Here is a 16,811-nt window from a genome sequence, read left to right on the forward strand (position 1 = left end):
ACCTGCCACCATCAAGGCAGGTTATTTCATTTGCAGAGTACGGCCATACATTCCAAACCCTCTCCGATGTTTCCAATGTCAGAGATTCGGCCACTCACAGACATCATGTCGTAGTTCCCTGACATGTGCTCGTTGTGGGGGCAAGGACCACGATGCCTATGAATGTGACATGGATCCACATTGCGTCAACTGCAATGGTTCTCACCCCTCCTACTTTCGTTCTTGCCTAAAATGGTTGGAGGAAAAAGAAGTGCAGCATTTGAAAACGATACATACCATTAGTTATCCTGAGGCTCGGAAATTGCTGCCCACCACTCCATCTCGGACATATGCTGCTGCACTTCATTCCACAACTACAGTGGGAGTGCAGACAGATCTCTCTGTGCCTCCAAGAGAATCGTTTTCAAAACAAATGAAAAGCCTTTTGACCTCCATGGTTAAAAAGGTTGATGAATCAACTTCTACACCCATCTCTGTTCCTCCCATACGTTCCAACAAACCTCAAGATTCACATCCTTCAGTTTCAAATACAGGCATTTCTTCTGATACATCTTTTTCTCCCACCCCAAGAGGCAAAACAATCATTCGTTCGCGTCCTCAGTCACAGGAATCCCCTTCCAATAACAAAGACCTACCCATTCGACCCAGGGCAGGATCCATGGAGGTTGATAGACCTCCTCCGACTAAGGACAGTAAGGAAAAAGGACGTGGTCGTAAACAGAAGGGTTCTCCAGCCCCTTCACCTATCCGTCATTAAAAATGGCCACTTTGATACAATGGAATTGTCGAGGTTTACGTTCTAATCTGGATGATATCAAAACACTGATTGCTTCCTACCATCCTGTTTGTCTTTCCTTACAAGAAACATTTCTCAAACCTGCTGATATAGTCACCATTCGGCAGTTTTCTCTGTACAGAAATGACAGGCTGTGTGATGGACGAGTACATGGAGGGGTGGCACTATTGGTTGATCAGCATGTGCCCACCCTGTCTTTGTCACTCAACACACCCTTGGAGGCCGTAGCCAACCGTGTTTCCTTGGGTCATACCATCACTGTTTATTCTCTCTACCTTCCCCTGGAGAGACATATGATCAATCAGACCTTGATGCTCTCGTTGAACAGTTGCCGTCTCCATTTCTAATCCTGGGGACTTTAATGGGCATCATCCCCTCGGGGAAGTGCTGTTATTTGATGGGAGGGGTCGCTATGTAGAGCGTATGTTCTCTGATCACAATCTTTCTCTTTTCAATTCTGGTTCTTCCACTTATTTTCATGCACCTAGTCAGTCCTTTACCGCTATTGATCTCTCGGTTTGTTCCCCTTCATTATACTCCCATTTTTCATGGAGAGTTGACAGTAATCCACTAGGCAGTGATCATTTTCCTATCCTTTTGAGAGAGACTGGCCGTGATCGATGCCACCCTACCCGCGTGCCCCGGTGGAAGCTGGATCAGGCAGACTGGTCCACTTTCACTGCTCTCACAGAACTTGATCCTGCCATCGTAAGTCAGCCATCAATAGACGACTGTGTGGCAGCGGTAACTGGCTGTATTATACAAGCAGCTGCTCAGTGTATTCCTAAAACATCGACACATTTTCCACGATATCCTCGTCCGTGGTGGAATCCTGCTTGCCACTTAGCACGGAAGGTTCAAAAACGGGCCTGGGATACTTTTCGTAGATATCTCACACTTTCAAACCGCGTCGCTTTCCAACGGGCCCGTGCACATGCTAGGTGGGTGAGACGTCAAAGCCAGAATCTTGGAATAAGTTCACAACTAGCATATCTTCTTCCACCAGTTCCAAGATCATATGGGACAGGATTCGAAAGGTTAATGGGCACTACAATTCTGTCCCCCTCTCGATCTTACTCTCTAATGGTCAGGAGGAGCGTTCACCTCCTTCCTTTCGAACTGACTGTTTTTTTTACTATAATTGTCCCTTTACACTGGTGGAACTGAAAATGGCCCTTCATCGGTCTGCTAGTACATCTGTTGGACCTGATGATGTTCATTATGACATGCTGCATCATCTATCTCCTGCTTCTCTTGATGTTCTTGTGTGTCTTTAACCGGATCTGGCAGGAGAATGTTTTTCCTGATGCCTGGCGCCAGGCTATTATTTTACCTTTCTCTAAGCCAGGGAAAGATCCCAAGATTCCTTCAAACTACCGTCCAATTGCTTTGACGAGCTGTCTCTGTAAGACCTTAGAAAGGATGGTTAATGCTCGTCTTGTTTGGTTCTTCAAATCAAACAACCTCCTCTCGCCCACTCAGTGTGGGTTCCGACGATAGCACTCCACCACAGACCACCTAATTCATCTTGAAACATCAATCAGAGAAGCCTTTCTCAAACGCCAACATCTTGTATCAATATTCTTTGACATTGAGAAGGCTTATGACACAACATGGAGGTATGGCGTTTTTTCGAGACCTCCATACATATGGGTTACGTGGCCATTTACCCATGTTTATTAAAAAAATTTAATGGACAGGAGATTCCAAGTTTGTGTGGGTTGGACACTCTCCCTTTCTTTTGTACAGGAACTTGGAGTCCCTCAAGGCTGTGTTTTGAGTGTCACACTTTTCAGTATAAAGCTAAATATCATCACTGAACAACTCCCTCTCACTATTGCGAATGAGTTGTATGTCGACGACATTCACATCTCATGTCAGTCGTCGAACATGAGATATATTGAGCGGCAACTACAAACTGCCCTCAATCGTGTACTGAAGTGGACTATGGCGAACGGCTTTAACTTCTCTCTCTCTAAAACTGTTTACATGCACTTTTGCCGCCAACGGGGTATCCACCCTGATCTTGAACTTTGTATCGGTGAAGTTTCGCTGCCAGTGGTCCCTGAGACCAAGCTCTTGGGGCTTATTTTTTACCTCTATTCTACCTGTTGGGGAGCAGATCGATGTTCAATGTTAAAGTTATATCGTGATCTTATTCGATCAAAACTCGACTATGGATCAATGGTCTCTGTCTCTGCCAGACCCTCGGCCTTAAAGACGCTGGACCCCATTCATCACCAAGGACCTCGACTCTGCACTGGGGCTTTCCGTACCTCTCCAGTTCAAAGCTTATACGTTGAATCTCATGAACCTTCTCTGCACCTACGCCGTTTGCAACTATCTTTACAATATTCTTCGAAACTTCGTTCCTTAACGAAGCATTCCACCTGGGGATGTGTTTTCCTTCCTCGGTGGGCCGTACATTCTCAGAGCACACGATCTGCCATTGCTCCGTTTGGCCTTCGCATCCGGGCGCAATTGGATGAATTGGGTCTGTCCTTGGATAACATTGCAGATTCCACAGGTCAGCCCATCCCACCATGGCTTATTACAGTCCCCCAAATGTGACCTTTCTTTCAGTCATTTGAAGAAGGCAGATACTCCAGATTGGAAGTACCGTCTTTTATTTTATGAACATCTTTCGAACGATCATTCCGTTCCCATTTATACAGATGGTTCCAAATCAGGTGATTTAGTGGGCTCTGCTATGGTTTGCTGCGGTTCGGTAGTTGCGCGTGGAATCCCCTCTACAGCTTCTGTGTTCACTGCTGAACTGTACGCCATATCTCTTGCCCTGGATCATATTGCAGCTGAGCAGTACTCCAACTGCACTATTTATATTGACTCGATAGTTCTATACTGGTCTTGGAATCACTTCACGTTGGCTCACACCCTGTTCTTGCTGATATTCAAAACCGACTGGCCAATTTCTCTTTAACATCTACTTCTATCCTGTTTTTCTGGATACCAGACCATGTTGGTATTCGCGGGAACGAGCTTGCAGACACGGCAGCTAAATCTATCTGCTCCGGCACTATCCACTGTGCCTATTCCGTACATGGACTATGGTCTTGTATCAAGGCTCGGCTCCGTGCCAGCTGGCAGTCCACTTGAAGTGAGCAACGCAACAACAAGCTTTTTCAAATAAAACTTTATATTGGGCTTTGGCCATCTAACTTCCATAAGGTTCGGAAGGAGAAAGTTGTTCTAACTAGACTACGCATTGGTCAGTTTTTTAACTCATTATTTTCTATTATCTGGAACTGATGCACCAATGTGTAGTTTGTGTAACACTCAAATCACTATCAGCCACATTTTACTTTCTTGCCATCGTTACAATTCTCAACGACGGCAATATTTAAACATGTTTTTTCCCAAGGTTTATCTGTAACATTGGACAGTGGTATTGGTGATTATGACACTGTCCACCTTGATAAAGTTTTTAGTTTTTTAATGGCCATTAATCTTTTTAATCTCATTTAAATGTTGCATATTTATTCGTTACACCTTTTTAATTGTGGTTCCTTTTTTACAGTTTCATTCTCTCTAGTTCAATTTGACATTGGAAAATGGTCAGAACATTAAATAACTCGACACCAGGACTGGAAAGGCCAACTTCAGGTGACTAACGCTGCTGTTTGAACTACCCGGTAGTCGTCCTGGCGAGTTATTACACTTTTGCTGCATGTCATTTAACACTTTTACTACTTTACCTTTTAGTACTGGCCATAATGACACATAACCCGGAACCAGGACTGGAAAGACCAACTTTAGGTGACTGACGGTGGTTCTTGTACTTATCTGTTAGTCTTCCTGGTGGGTTATGATCATTACCATTCTGCTTCAGGAAGCCCTTTACAACTTCTCTTACTCTGCTTTCTCTCTCAACATTGTAGACTAGGTGTCAACAATGATTTTATACTTTTTCTTTTTTTCAATGATATTTTGTTTTATCTTAATTTCCTTTTATGTATTTTACTACATTTACTTTATTTTTACCTTTTTACCGGACGTTTGGCGCAGATATTCTAGCTGCTTTGTGCCATAAAACACTAAATCAATCAATCAATGAACCAACTAAATCAACAAGATTATATTAATCTTACACAATAGTCAAGAAACATTTCACACCCATTACCCCTTACATAGTACAGCGACTTACGAGTTTTCTTCTTGCCCAAAAATACTAGATGCGAAACAGAAATATCCATGTTATCTTACTGAAGTGGCCAATTATAACTAGATCCTAAAGTATCACCTGGATTATCGTGCAAAACGTGGTACGTATGTTAAACACTTGTCTGATCACTCAATCTAGTGAAAAAGTAATGATTTGTCAACGGACTGTTTATGAAATGTAGGACTGTTAGACAATCAAATTAAGAGAAGCGGCAAAAAGGCAGAAAATACACCAGTTGTACATACAGGAACATTAACCCGAATAGGTTTAAGAGAAGTAACCCGTGAAGTATTTGAACCCTTATTTCGTGGTGTTCTTCGTCTAGCATTTTAAGAAAAAATACATTTACCTTCAAGAACAGAGGAAGACATCTTGATAGCACGTGACAATGTTTGGTTAAACAAACTCGACCAAATATTGATGAACATTAAACACTAAAGTGTTTACATTTTTTAATGCATTCCTCATTCTATTCTCCCATGACAAGCACCGAACATAGTTGTTTGTAGGCTAGTCAGAGAATAATAATCATTCTTTGGGTGATTAAAAGAAAAAAGTGCCACACTGTATCTGTTGGCTTGAAAAAATAACATTGAAACTTAATTCGATCTACGGTTATCATATCCAGTTAAGTAGTACAATAGCATGATTACAGCATAATTAAATACACTGTCTTATCGACATTTAAAATTTGTCAAATTATAAAAATATACTATATTCAGGTAAATAAAACGGTAATAACATTTAACAAATACTTTAAAGGAGAACTGCCCATTAAGTTTTATAGAACTGCCCATTAAGTTTTATAAGCGTGGATAATGATGTGTTTGGTGTGTTTTTAACCCACCTAAATGTGAGTAAAGCTACTAATTAGAGCTATCTGCGCTAAGCCGTCCCTATGAATTTACCAGTATGGTCAGACATAAGACTAATGTTTGTAGATGGAAATAACTACTTTTAAGTTGAATTTATTCAGCTAGTCATCACCACCCACCGTCACACTTTGGTTGCTCTTACCATTGAATAGTGAGATTGACCGCACACAATAACATCCTCACGGCTGAAAGGGCGAGCATGTTTCGTGTGACGAGAATTGAAACCCGCGACCCTCAGATTGCGACTCGTGAGCCCTGACTATCTGGCCATACTGAGCCAAACAAATTATCTACATGAAAAACAAAACAAAAATGAAAAAAAAAAAGTGTTTGTCTTTGTGAAAAATCCGGCTTTGTCATACGTTTGTTGTATTAAAATAAGTTAATAGGAAAAGAAGTGTTCGTAATTAAAGTAAGGTAGGCAAAGATGTGCGTATTTTTAATAAATTTAATTAGGAGCAAACGTTGGTGTTAATGATTGATGCACATTTTGGATTGCTCTCTCACGTACTAGTACAAAGCATACACAAAAACGTTGGTTGGTTGGTTGGTTTGGCGTTTTATAGCGCAAAGCAACTAGGCTATCTGCGCCTGCAGAAACGTTTGTTTGTCTAGTGATCTTATATTGTTCTTAGATCGTATTGAAAAGTGTTGTGCTTTATTTGTCGATAGCGTGTATGAAGAATTAGGGTAAACATAATGAACACTGCTTACTGAGTTACAATAAGGACAAGAACTAACAAAAAGTTGTCGATCGACTCACAAAGAACTGAAGTTGTGAAAAATACGAGAATTATATGTTATCCCTATTCAAAATACGAAATTAAGTTTTCCTTTCAATTCAAACACGATATTGTAAGCAGAATTTCTTTTCAAGCTACTGTCATATAGAATGCACAAATAGTCCAAAAAGTCAATAATGTAAACATGCGAACTTTTTGCGAAATCTTTTAAAGACAGAAACAGGTTTATATTTTATTCAAGGCGACAACTGTTAAGTGAAAGTTTGTTTGTGAGGGAAACTAACCATGTCTCAAAATAACACAATATTGACGATTTTTTGCCATGTAATCTTTCAGATTTACCGCTAAGCCACCGAGTGGTGAACGGTAACAATCACAGTTCGTTACAGCCTAACAGAACTGGTTTTTATTTAGTTAAACATTCAACGTTTCGCTATACAGATTCTTCAGTAGCGTTCACTAAAACACAAACTGAAATTGACAGTGCAAAGCTTTAAAAAATGTGTTTAATTAAATAAAAAGAACATTTTGGTGTTTTAATGTGATTTACTTCTAGTATTAATATGTCTTCCACACACCTGTATGCACTACAGAAATTTAAAACATAACTTTTGATTAACAACAGGGAAGGCTTAATATACTCGAACAGTAACAAAAGATGTGCGAAAAGAAGATAAAAAAGTAAAAGGAGTTACAAATTTTCTGTTTTCTAAACGTTTTATTTTATGAGAAGCGAAGTCAAACAACAGTTTGATGTTATTAATTTTGATAAAATCTCTTTTTAAATTGTTTTGTTCGAGACATAAATAAATATTCTTTTAATATTCCTTATAACATATTATAATAGTACCAAAGTCGAATAAACTTAATGTGCGCACAATCAAAAGAAGATATTGATGAAACTAGATCTCTTTCATTTTTAAAGAGCATCATGAAAGACGTGTATTTTCATTAATTTCAAGAACTTGATAACCAAAAGATGAACAAAGTCACACATAAAATGATGTATACATACATATACATACACATACACACGTAGACGAAACGCAAATAACTAACAGCAGAAAGATATAATGAAAGAATATTTAACCTAAAGTAAAAGCTTCAACTTCAGTTTTTTTAATACATAGTTTAAGCAGTGTATTCATACTGAGTTAACTGCAAAATGGAGGGCAACTGTTTATTAGAAAAGCATTTGTAGAAATTTATTGGTGACTATATAATTTATTTATTCAAACCAAGTGTACAGGCGGATGTTTAAAAGTCATTCCCTTTTTGACTTCAAGTCAGAAACCAACAGACTATGCATCCAGCGACTTCACCAATTTATCTTTTTATAGAACAACATGATTACTACTTCCATTCTCCATACGCTTGAGTAAGTGAAAACATTTCCTATTCGCCTCATGTCCAAACGGTTGATTATGTTACAAACACAGACACACACACATATCTTCTGGTCCACCTATATCGTGCCATTCACTACACTAAACTTTTAAGAATAAAACTACCTAAGCCAGGCCTTATAATTTAAATAAAGCCTTTCGCAAAATTTCCTGAAACAAATTACTTCCGCTCCATCTGACGACAATCATTTGAAACGACCAAACACGCGGTGAGAAAAATATAACACTTGTAACTAGAGATGACACCTGCTCTTCCAAAGATATATATCAGTGTTTCCTAATTTTACAGTTAACGACATTAAGTAAGAAAAATATCAATTTCATTAACAGTCCCAAACACCTCAATCATGTCTTCTCTAACTTTTCTTTTAGATTCAGATCAAACAACTTAAGACCTATAATCTGAGTTATTATCCTATTTGGTGCACGTATAGGTATGTAAGTCCGTTTGCTACCAAGCTAGAAGCGTCAAACAACGTTAATCATTCATTACGTTTGAGAATTTGCGGTGTTTCTGAAGTCTTATTCTGCTGACTTTCTTAAGCGGTTCTGTGGCTTGTAATTTTGTATGTGGTTTGTTTGTCACATAAGAATGTCTCTCAAATGTCTTTGAAGATTTAGTATTCAGTTGTTAAAGGTAAATAATTTATTTATACTGCATGTATTGTGTGTTCGCTCCATTCCTACTATAAGTACATATTATAATTTTTTAAATGTTTTTGTTTGTTTGTTGTTAAGAGTAAAGACAACTCTCTGTACTCTTCCCATCTTGAGTATTACAACTCTAGTCTTAGCACTGTAAGCTCCAGAGTGGAAGGAGATGGGCTTTCAAAATATTTGCTCAAAACTGCACAAGGACTTACTTGCGCTAGCTGTCCTTGATTTTATATTCCTACACTAAAGAGATAGCAATTAATGAACAGCACCCATTGTCAATTCTTAGACTATTGGAATCAAGTAACACATGCACGGCCAGAAAAAAAACAACTAAAAAAAACAACAAAGTGTGACGTATATATATATATGTATAACAATATTCATATACAGTCTTCAAGATGCAGTGAACTCCTATTATACTTTCAGAAAAATATAGTCCAAGAACTGGCAGTGAGCACTGTTCACTGGTTAAATAAGAGGTAACTATTCACAGATTGCCCTTACAGTAACAATTTCACAGGAATATTCTGAAGTAGACACTTCATATTTTTTCTTGTTTGTGGGTGATTATATGAAGGAACTTTTCATAGGTTGTTTTCATAAATTTTTAAAAATAGAAATGTAACGTAATGAAATGAAAATATTTCAATGATAAATAAGATCGCGCTGAAAACTTTAATCTCTTTAGTTATGAGTACGAGGAGTTTTAATTGAGTGATACTATTCAAACAAGAAAATCTATAAATATTTAGGCCAAGTGTGTTTATTGTTGTTTTTTCAATAAACATACACGAGTAGTTTTGATAACAGACTCTTTCGTTACTAAAATAAACACATGTGTTGATACGATGAAAATTATTTTTGGACAGGTGTTATAAACTCATAATATACGCATTTAGAATGGTATTATTATACCATAAATATTTCCTATTGTAATTTAAACAAAACTTTTAGTAAGTTTATATTTCAAACTTTAGGTAAAATACCTATAATTATGAAAGTAGTTTGATTCGTTTATTTCAGAGTGGAATTATACAATAGGCGAATCGAACCTTAGATTTCAGCGTTGCAAATGCGTAACCGTATTGATGATCCACTAAGTGACATTGAGAAAAATCAAACCAAATAATCTATAGTTTAAAATATGTTAATATGCAGAAAACAATAGAAAAGCGAATATATAGATATATACAGATGTCCCATAGTTATACAATATGTTAATAAAAACAGTGTAGAAAAAAACCCACAAAGGCTGATCTATTTCTTTATATATAATTGTGTGGTTATGAAAACCGTTGCTAAATAAAGAAAAAATAACAGAACAAATACCTTTAGTTCAACACTGAGTGGGATTAGGAGCTCTTGTTATTAATATTTTTCATCGCTTCTGGATTCATTTGGATCACTATGACAACATACGTCAATACGGCTCCCAGAAGACTGACAACAAACGTACGAGAGAGATTATAGAATCCCAATCCGGAGAAATATGGTGGGTCTTGCACTAGTTTTAGAAAAAGCTCAATCTCATGGTAGATTATGGTGTTACTTTGTGGCTGAAAGCTGGACCTCAGGATAGATATTAACGCAAACACACATCGTTCTGCCTGTTCGTGGACTATTGATCCAGAAAGTGCCATTACGACGGACACCAAGAAGAAACGAGAAGTTCCAGAAATATTGGAAATAAACCCCAATAGATTTGCAGTAGGCGAAAAGTTGGTAAACGTCAACATTATCCTGGCGGTGAATAATACCGCTACACTGACTTGCCAAATACACAAACAAGAAGTAAAGGCTGAGTTTGCTCGAATAATCTTGTCGTACAACCGATGAAACGTTTGTCTCAATATTCTTATTTCTGTCACATTCTGTAAGTTAATGTTTTTATTTGTTTGCAGATCTTTGAGAAATGCTATGAACTCGTCATTTAATGTGTAACATAAATTCAAAAAAAGAAATATGACAAACATTGAAATTCCTCTGACAAACAAAACATAAACAAAGATATCACCATACATGAGAACGGTTAGTAACGTTTGCGAGATTCCTGTTCCATTAATCCTGTACACAGTGTAGAAATATGTCTGTGGTGTTGAATTGAAACCTGTATTTAGGTTTTCAATAACAAGGTATGCAAGTATCCAAATCCAACATATTACTGTAAGTGCATATACTCGTCGTCTCCGGTGCTTAGATTGATCAGTATTTCTGTACGGGTTGTTAGAGATGTATACCAAAAGTTGGTTAATCGGGAATTCAATAAAGATTAGAATATCAAAAGTAAGAACTGCTGTTGTGGACAGGACAAACCTCTTAAGTATAACTTCAGTCCTGTTCCAGTAAATTATTCCTGATGTGCTGAGCAACATGATAACATGTAAATATAGAGTTGAGAATATACGTAACCAGCCTCTAAAGTAGCTCTTCCAAATTTGTGACTTTTGTTCATAAAGTGGTTTTTTGTTAAGACGAAATCCAAAAAGTTTTAGTGTAATAATTAGGGGTGAGAAAGCTTCTTCAACAGCTCCTGAAACATCAAGAGTCACATTTTCATCTAGTTCCTCGTTGTTTCTGAGTTTTGAAGATTTTTCTCTCCGAAGGGCCCATTGTTCAGACATGATTTATTCTTTTTAAAACTTTTGAGTGTTGACTGGATTTTAACTTGTTAACCTGAAAAGATATGTTCATTTCATTCCACGTGATTTAATAAACTTGACAGATCTTAGGATAGTATAGCATATTTACTTTCAGAACATAGAATGAATACTTTAAACGTTAAAAAATAATGAAGTAAAATAAAACTGAACCACTTAGGGAACAAAAGGTCAGTTGCTATAAAAACCAACTAACAGGCTTCGTGATGACTAGAAACCAACGTGAAGCAAAAATGTTTGTTTGTTTTTTGAATTTCGCGCAAAGCTACTCGAGGGCTATCTGCGCTAGTTATCCCTAATTTAGCAGTGTAATTTAGTCCACCGACAACTCTCGGGCTACTCTTTTACCAACGAATAGTAGGATTGACCGTCACATTATAACCCCCCGCCCCCACGGCTGAAAAGCTGAGTATATTTGGTGCGACGGGGATGCGAACCTGCGACTGTCAGATTACGTGTTGCACACCTTTAACTACCTGTACATGCCGGGCCAAGAAGAAATGTATCTCAGTACAACTGGTATAGATATTAACACTTTTACTAATAAAGCAGAGAATATAACTAACAAGATATAACTAACGAACTGTGTCGAACTATTTGTTATTTTCTGCATCTTGCTATAGATCTATTTATCCAATCAGTATAAAGTATGGCTTTTTCAATAAAAAACTTAAATATATTTTCGAAATTTATTTTACTCAAGATAAGGTTCTGTGTTGTTATACTTTCACTGAATATATGATCAAATAAATTGGTTGGGTATCGATTATTGGTGATTTTCGCAAAATATCGTTTATCGCTTGACAAATCTAACAGCGTGTACATTAATAGTTACCGTGTTGTAATAGATTGATGTAAGGAAACATTTTGCAAGCTCTTAAAATAATTCTTATGCATTGATCAATTGAATTAATATATAAAGTTTTTAATTTATATTTTGCAAAGTTTCCATGGAATTTTAGCTTAAACACGCTATTCGTGTAGTCGGCGATATTGCTTTATTCTAGTTGTTTTGTTTCTTTTTTCTATGCCGTAGATAGTGTCTATTCTGCTCAAAAAGATATTGTATTAAGGTATTGTATGTAGGTTGAAAACTTTAGTTAACGATATATTTTACTGATCAACTTGATGTTGTCTGAATGTTATATCCAACCAATGTTGTGAGAGAATACGGATCACGATATGATTCTGTCGGTTGTAAAATTTAAACTTCGTTTGCACGTTGAATTTAGGCGCACTTTCATAGTACTTGGAATTTTTCAAGTAACGGTCTTCTTTAAAATCATCTTGTTTAGTTTGATAAAAGTCTATTCCGAATGAAAAAAGCTATGGAACTAACCACGATTAGTATAAGCTATTTTATTTTCATATGCTCAAATATGTATATTGCATCTTTGTTTGTTTGTTTCATAATAAAGATTGTGCTCATCTTGTGAAACTGTTCCAGTCTTGTTATTTTATACCATACTAGACAAACTAATTCAAGTCCTCAGTTTCAGACTATTTTTCTTATTTCTTGAGTAAACCTGCTGGTCTACCTATCTAATTCGTCTTAGGAAACCAGTTTTTACCTGAAAATACCACAAGTAGATAAGAAGGGAAAAATTTGGTGGTGTGACATAATGATTTATTGTAAAAATAACATCTGTACTAATCCTTGCGGAAATTCTTGAGTTGAAAAGGTTTAAAGGAACGCTTCTTACGATTATAATGACATTTTCTGGACACAGAAGAAATCATGACTAACAGGAAGAGTTTACTAGCACAATAGTGCTAATATAGTAAGGGAAATAGATCGAGTTTGAAAAAAAACAAACTATTTTGGACATCGTCCTTTTGCCCATGTTGCAAAAGCCAAAAGCACTGGTTAACTTGCAACTTTTGACTTAGGAAGATTTGTCCTTGTCTTAAGCACCCAGACCACTCGAGCAGCTGGTACACTTGAGAAAAAGGAAGCGTGGATGACTGATGGTCATCAAAGTACAACAGCTCATGGCGAGTTCAAGAATACTATCAAACTGCTAGGTTGATGCCAGTTAAACCTCAAAATCCTCAGCTATGGTCAAACCCCTGGCAGATGCTGGATGTGCTGGATAATTTTTGGCTGAGAGAAATTTTTGCAGGTGATATAACAATCACCCTTAGGTGAAGACCACATTCCATATAGTGAGACTTGTTTCCAGGCTGAGAGGCTTCCTGAAAGATTTATGGTAGCTCATGATACTTGGGAACATGCAGAGCTGCACAATGAGCTGTTTCTAATAGCTTTACAGCCAATAGCCTTGAACCACAAATTGACTGTCCATTAGGATGTTGGAGTCCTTTTCAGTGGTTATTACTCAAAATCGATGATATTGGTATTCTCCTGGTATCCATTATAATTATGAAAATGAGAACAGTTCATTCCCCAGTGTTCAAGCGACAGAAAGAGATGGCCTAAATTGATTCCTAAAATTCGTGATGACAAGAAGCTTACTTGATGTAAAAATGTATTCTCAGGTTAACCTGAAGATGACCAGAGAAGGTCGAAACGTTGTTCTGTACTTTATTTTAATTAAAGTTTTAATACTCATACCAGCTGTCTTGAAAATACATGGTTCGTAAAATGTTTCAGCTAGGTTACTATCTGGAATGAATGGGCTCAGGACACAGGATGTGCAGTGCCTCGTCCTCAGCTAAGACAGTCTGGTTCTTGGTATTGTTAAACATCTCGATAAAGAACAGCAGGATGGCTAGGAAACAACTATGTACAAATTGCACCACTGCTTTCCTCTAATGAAGAATTGGGTAGCATATAAGACCATTTTTAAAGCTTGAAATAAAATCAGATACAAAACCCGATTCAACAAATTTATACACTTGCCCTTACCTATATAAGCAATAACCTTTTTCAAAGAAGATGAAAAGATTTGTAAAGCAAGACTTTCCCTTAGTTAAACTATGTTTTCTGTCCAATAACATTCCAGGCTTTATTAAATGACATTGCAAAGCATCTGTTATTAGACTTCCCAAAACTTTTCTCACAATAAATGTAAGAATAATGGGTCTATAATTACTGGGAGATTTTTTATTACCTCCCTTAAAACGATTCATGACATTAGCTCACTTTCAATCCTCTGGTATCTTTCCACTATTCAAGGGCTGACAAAAACATAGTAGTAAATGGCTCACATATATAATCTTTAACCTCCATCAAAACCCTTGGATAAATATTATCTGGCCCAGGAATATTATCGTTTTTTAAATTACCCATTTTTTTCTTAACGAGTTCAGAATTAATATGATTGCGTTGTTTATATCCACCAACTGTTCAAAATGAGAAACGTTGAAGAAATCTTAGTAAAAACCAAAGAAAAAGCTGTTTTCAATAACTGAATCATCTCATAATTATCAGATACGAGCCTTCCTTTATCATCCGCTCACACTGGTGCAGCGGTTAGTCTACGTATATACAACGCTAAAATCAGGAGTTCGATTCTCCTCGGGGGGCTCAGCAGATTGCCTTATGTGGCTTTGCTATAAGAAAAACAGACACAAAACACCTTTTATCATCCCTCAAAGGTCCTATGGAGAAGCTGATGCCTTATCTCAAAGACAACACGTTAATAAACTAGAATGGCACTCACAAGAGCATTGGTTATATTTAACTCTTAGAAAATACGAAAATGTGTCCGTTTGCCTTTCGTTATTAACAGACACCCATTATTGTTTCGCGGTAAAATGAATAATAATATTCTACATATGTCCATCAGAGTTACTCATAAAAAATAGCATGTTAAATTGGTCCCCGTTTTAAGAGATAGAAAATTTTGGGATCTTGCTGTGACCTTTATACTCCAAAAACAAATAATTTCTAGTTTATGTCATAGTTCAAATATATATCAAGTTTCGTTTAAATTAATTCGGCCTTTTTTGAGAAATCTTTATGAATAAACTTAGTATTCTGAGAACTGTTTAATCTCGAAGTCTAAGGCCAAGAGCGTTCCAGTTAAATCTACACTTTGATCAAAGTGTGTTACTGGATTATATTTGTTTCGGAGAATTCAATCCCTCAGCAGTAACTCTGAAATTATTCGTAAAAAAAGGGAAGTAAAGACATAGTAAAGATAATTAACTTAAAAATAAAACAGAGCATAGTATAAGACTGTACTTTCATATATAATTATAAAGAACTAACGTGGTTCAACGCTCAACTTGAAAAATTCAGCTTGAGAATAATTATCCAGTAGTTCACAAATAGTGCAGAAAGTTGCTTGTGGCAAACAGTTACCAGTTGCAGCTAGAAAGAAACAAATGGGAGATTTATAGGTCAGTTTTGTGCAAAGTTTAGTGTCCTTAAGGACCAACTGGTAAATTTAGCAAACCTAACTCAAAGAACAAAATTACACCGAATGTGGCTACTTTCGATATAATTGTAACAAATTAGAAATTTGAAAACGGTTGAAACACGAGAACAGAATATAAAGAGACGGCAATAAACTGATTGGTGTATATTTGTATATTTTTAATTTGGTTACTGAAAAAAGTAAAACAAAACAAGAAAAAACAATACGAGGCGAGATTATGTTTTCCGAGCGCCTTTCTAGTACATCTTTAACGATATTTTTATTTACATTTTTTATATGCAAATGGTATTATAGTAGCCCTGAAATTAAAAAGACCATGGTCCGAAAAGTAAAATGTTGTGTAAATACTTTACAAAAACGTATTGAAAAATATGACAGATGCAGATCCCAATGGTTATTTTGGAATTAAGTCGTTAAAACAAAATAAGTTTATAAAACAGGTATAAAGAACTACGAAATAAAACTTTGAAACAAGAATTAGAGTTGATGCTCCGTTTTCCAGCCCCAGACATAAAAAGTAAACTGAACTTTATTATATTATGTGGTTTGTTTTACAGAATACATAATAAAAATACAACCAAAAAACATAAGTATATGTCTAAACAACTTGAGATTCAATGCGCTGTTTCTCTAAAATGACACAAAGTAACAGTTACAAACAGAGCTTTTGTTCTTATTAGTGATTAAAGTGATAATAAATAACATTAGATAAATGTTATCACAACAGAAAAACTATAGTGACATATTATAGTGTAATGTGTTTATATGAACCTTCAACTGAATACAGTGCAAGAAAATTGAAACCAAACGAAATATCATTGTTTTAAATTATCTAATCAAAAATATCTTAGATGTGAGAAAAAGGACTCAGTATGCGACTTAAAGGAATAAAATCAAAACTGGCGGTCAAACTTGGAACTACGCTTACCACATTGATAAGAACGTCACAGCAAATATTTATTAATTAGTTAGTTAGGCCTCATATTTTGTTTTAACCATCGTCATACTCGAAGCTAAACTCGCTACCGTAACTCTGAACTAGAAAAACGCATCAATAAAAACCTTATAACTCAATATTCCACATTATGAAGAAATAAAATCAATATTCCACATTATGAAGGACTAGAAACTCTTGAAATACGCATAAA

Source organism: Tachypleus tridentatus, chromosome 9 (genome assembly GCF_004210375.1).
Source record: "Tachypleus tridentatus isolate NWPU-2018 chromosome 9, ASM421037v1, whole genome shotgun sequence".
In the NCBI taxonomy this organism is placed as follows: domain Eukaryota; kingdom Metazoa; phylum Arthropoda; class Merostomata; order Xiphosura; family Limulidae; genus Tachypleus; species Tachypleus tridentatus.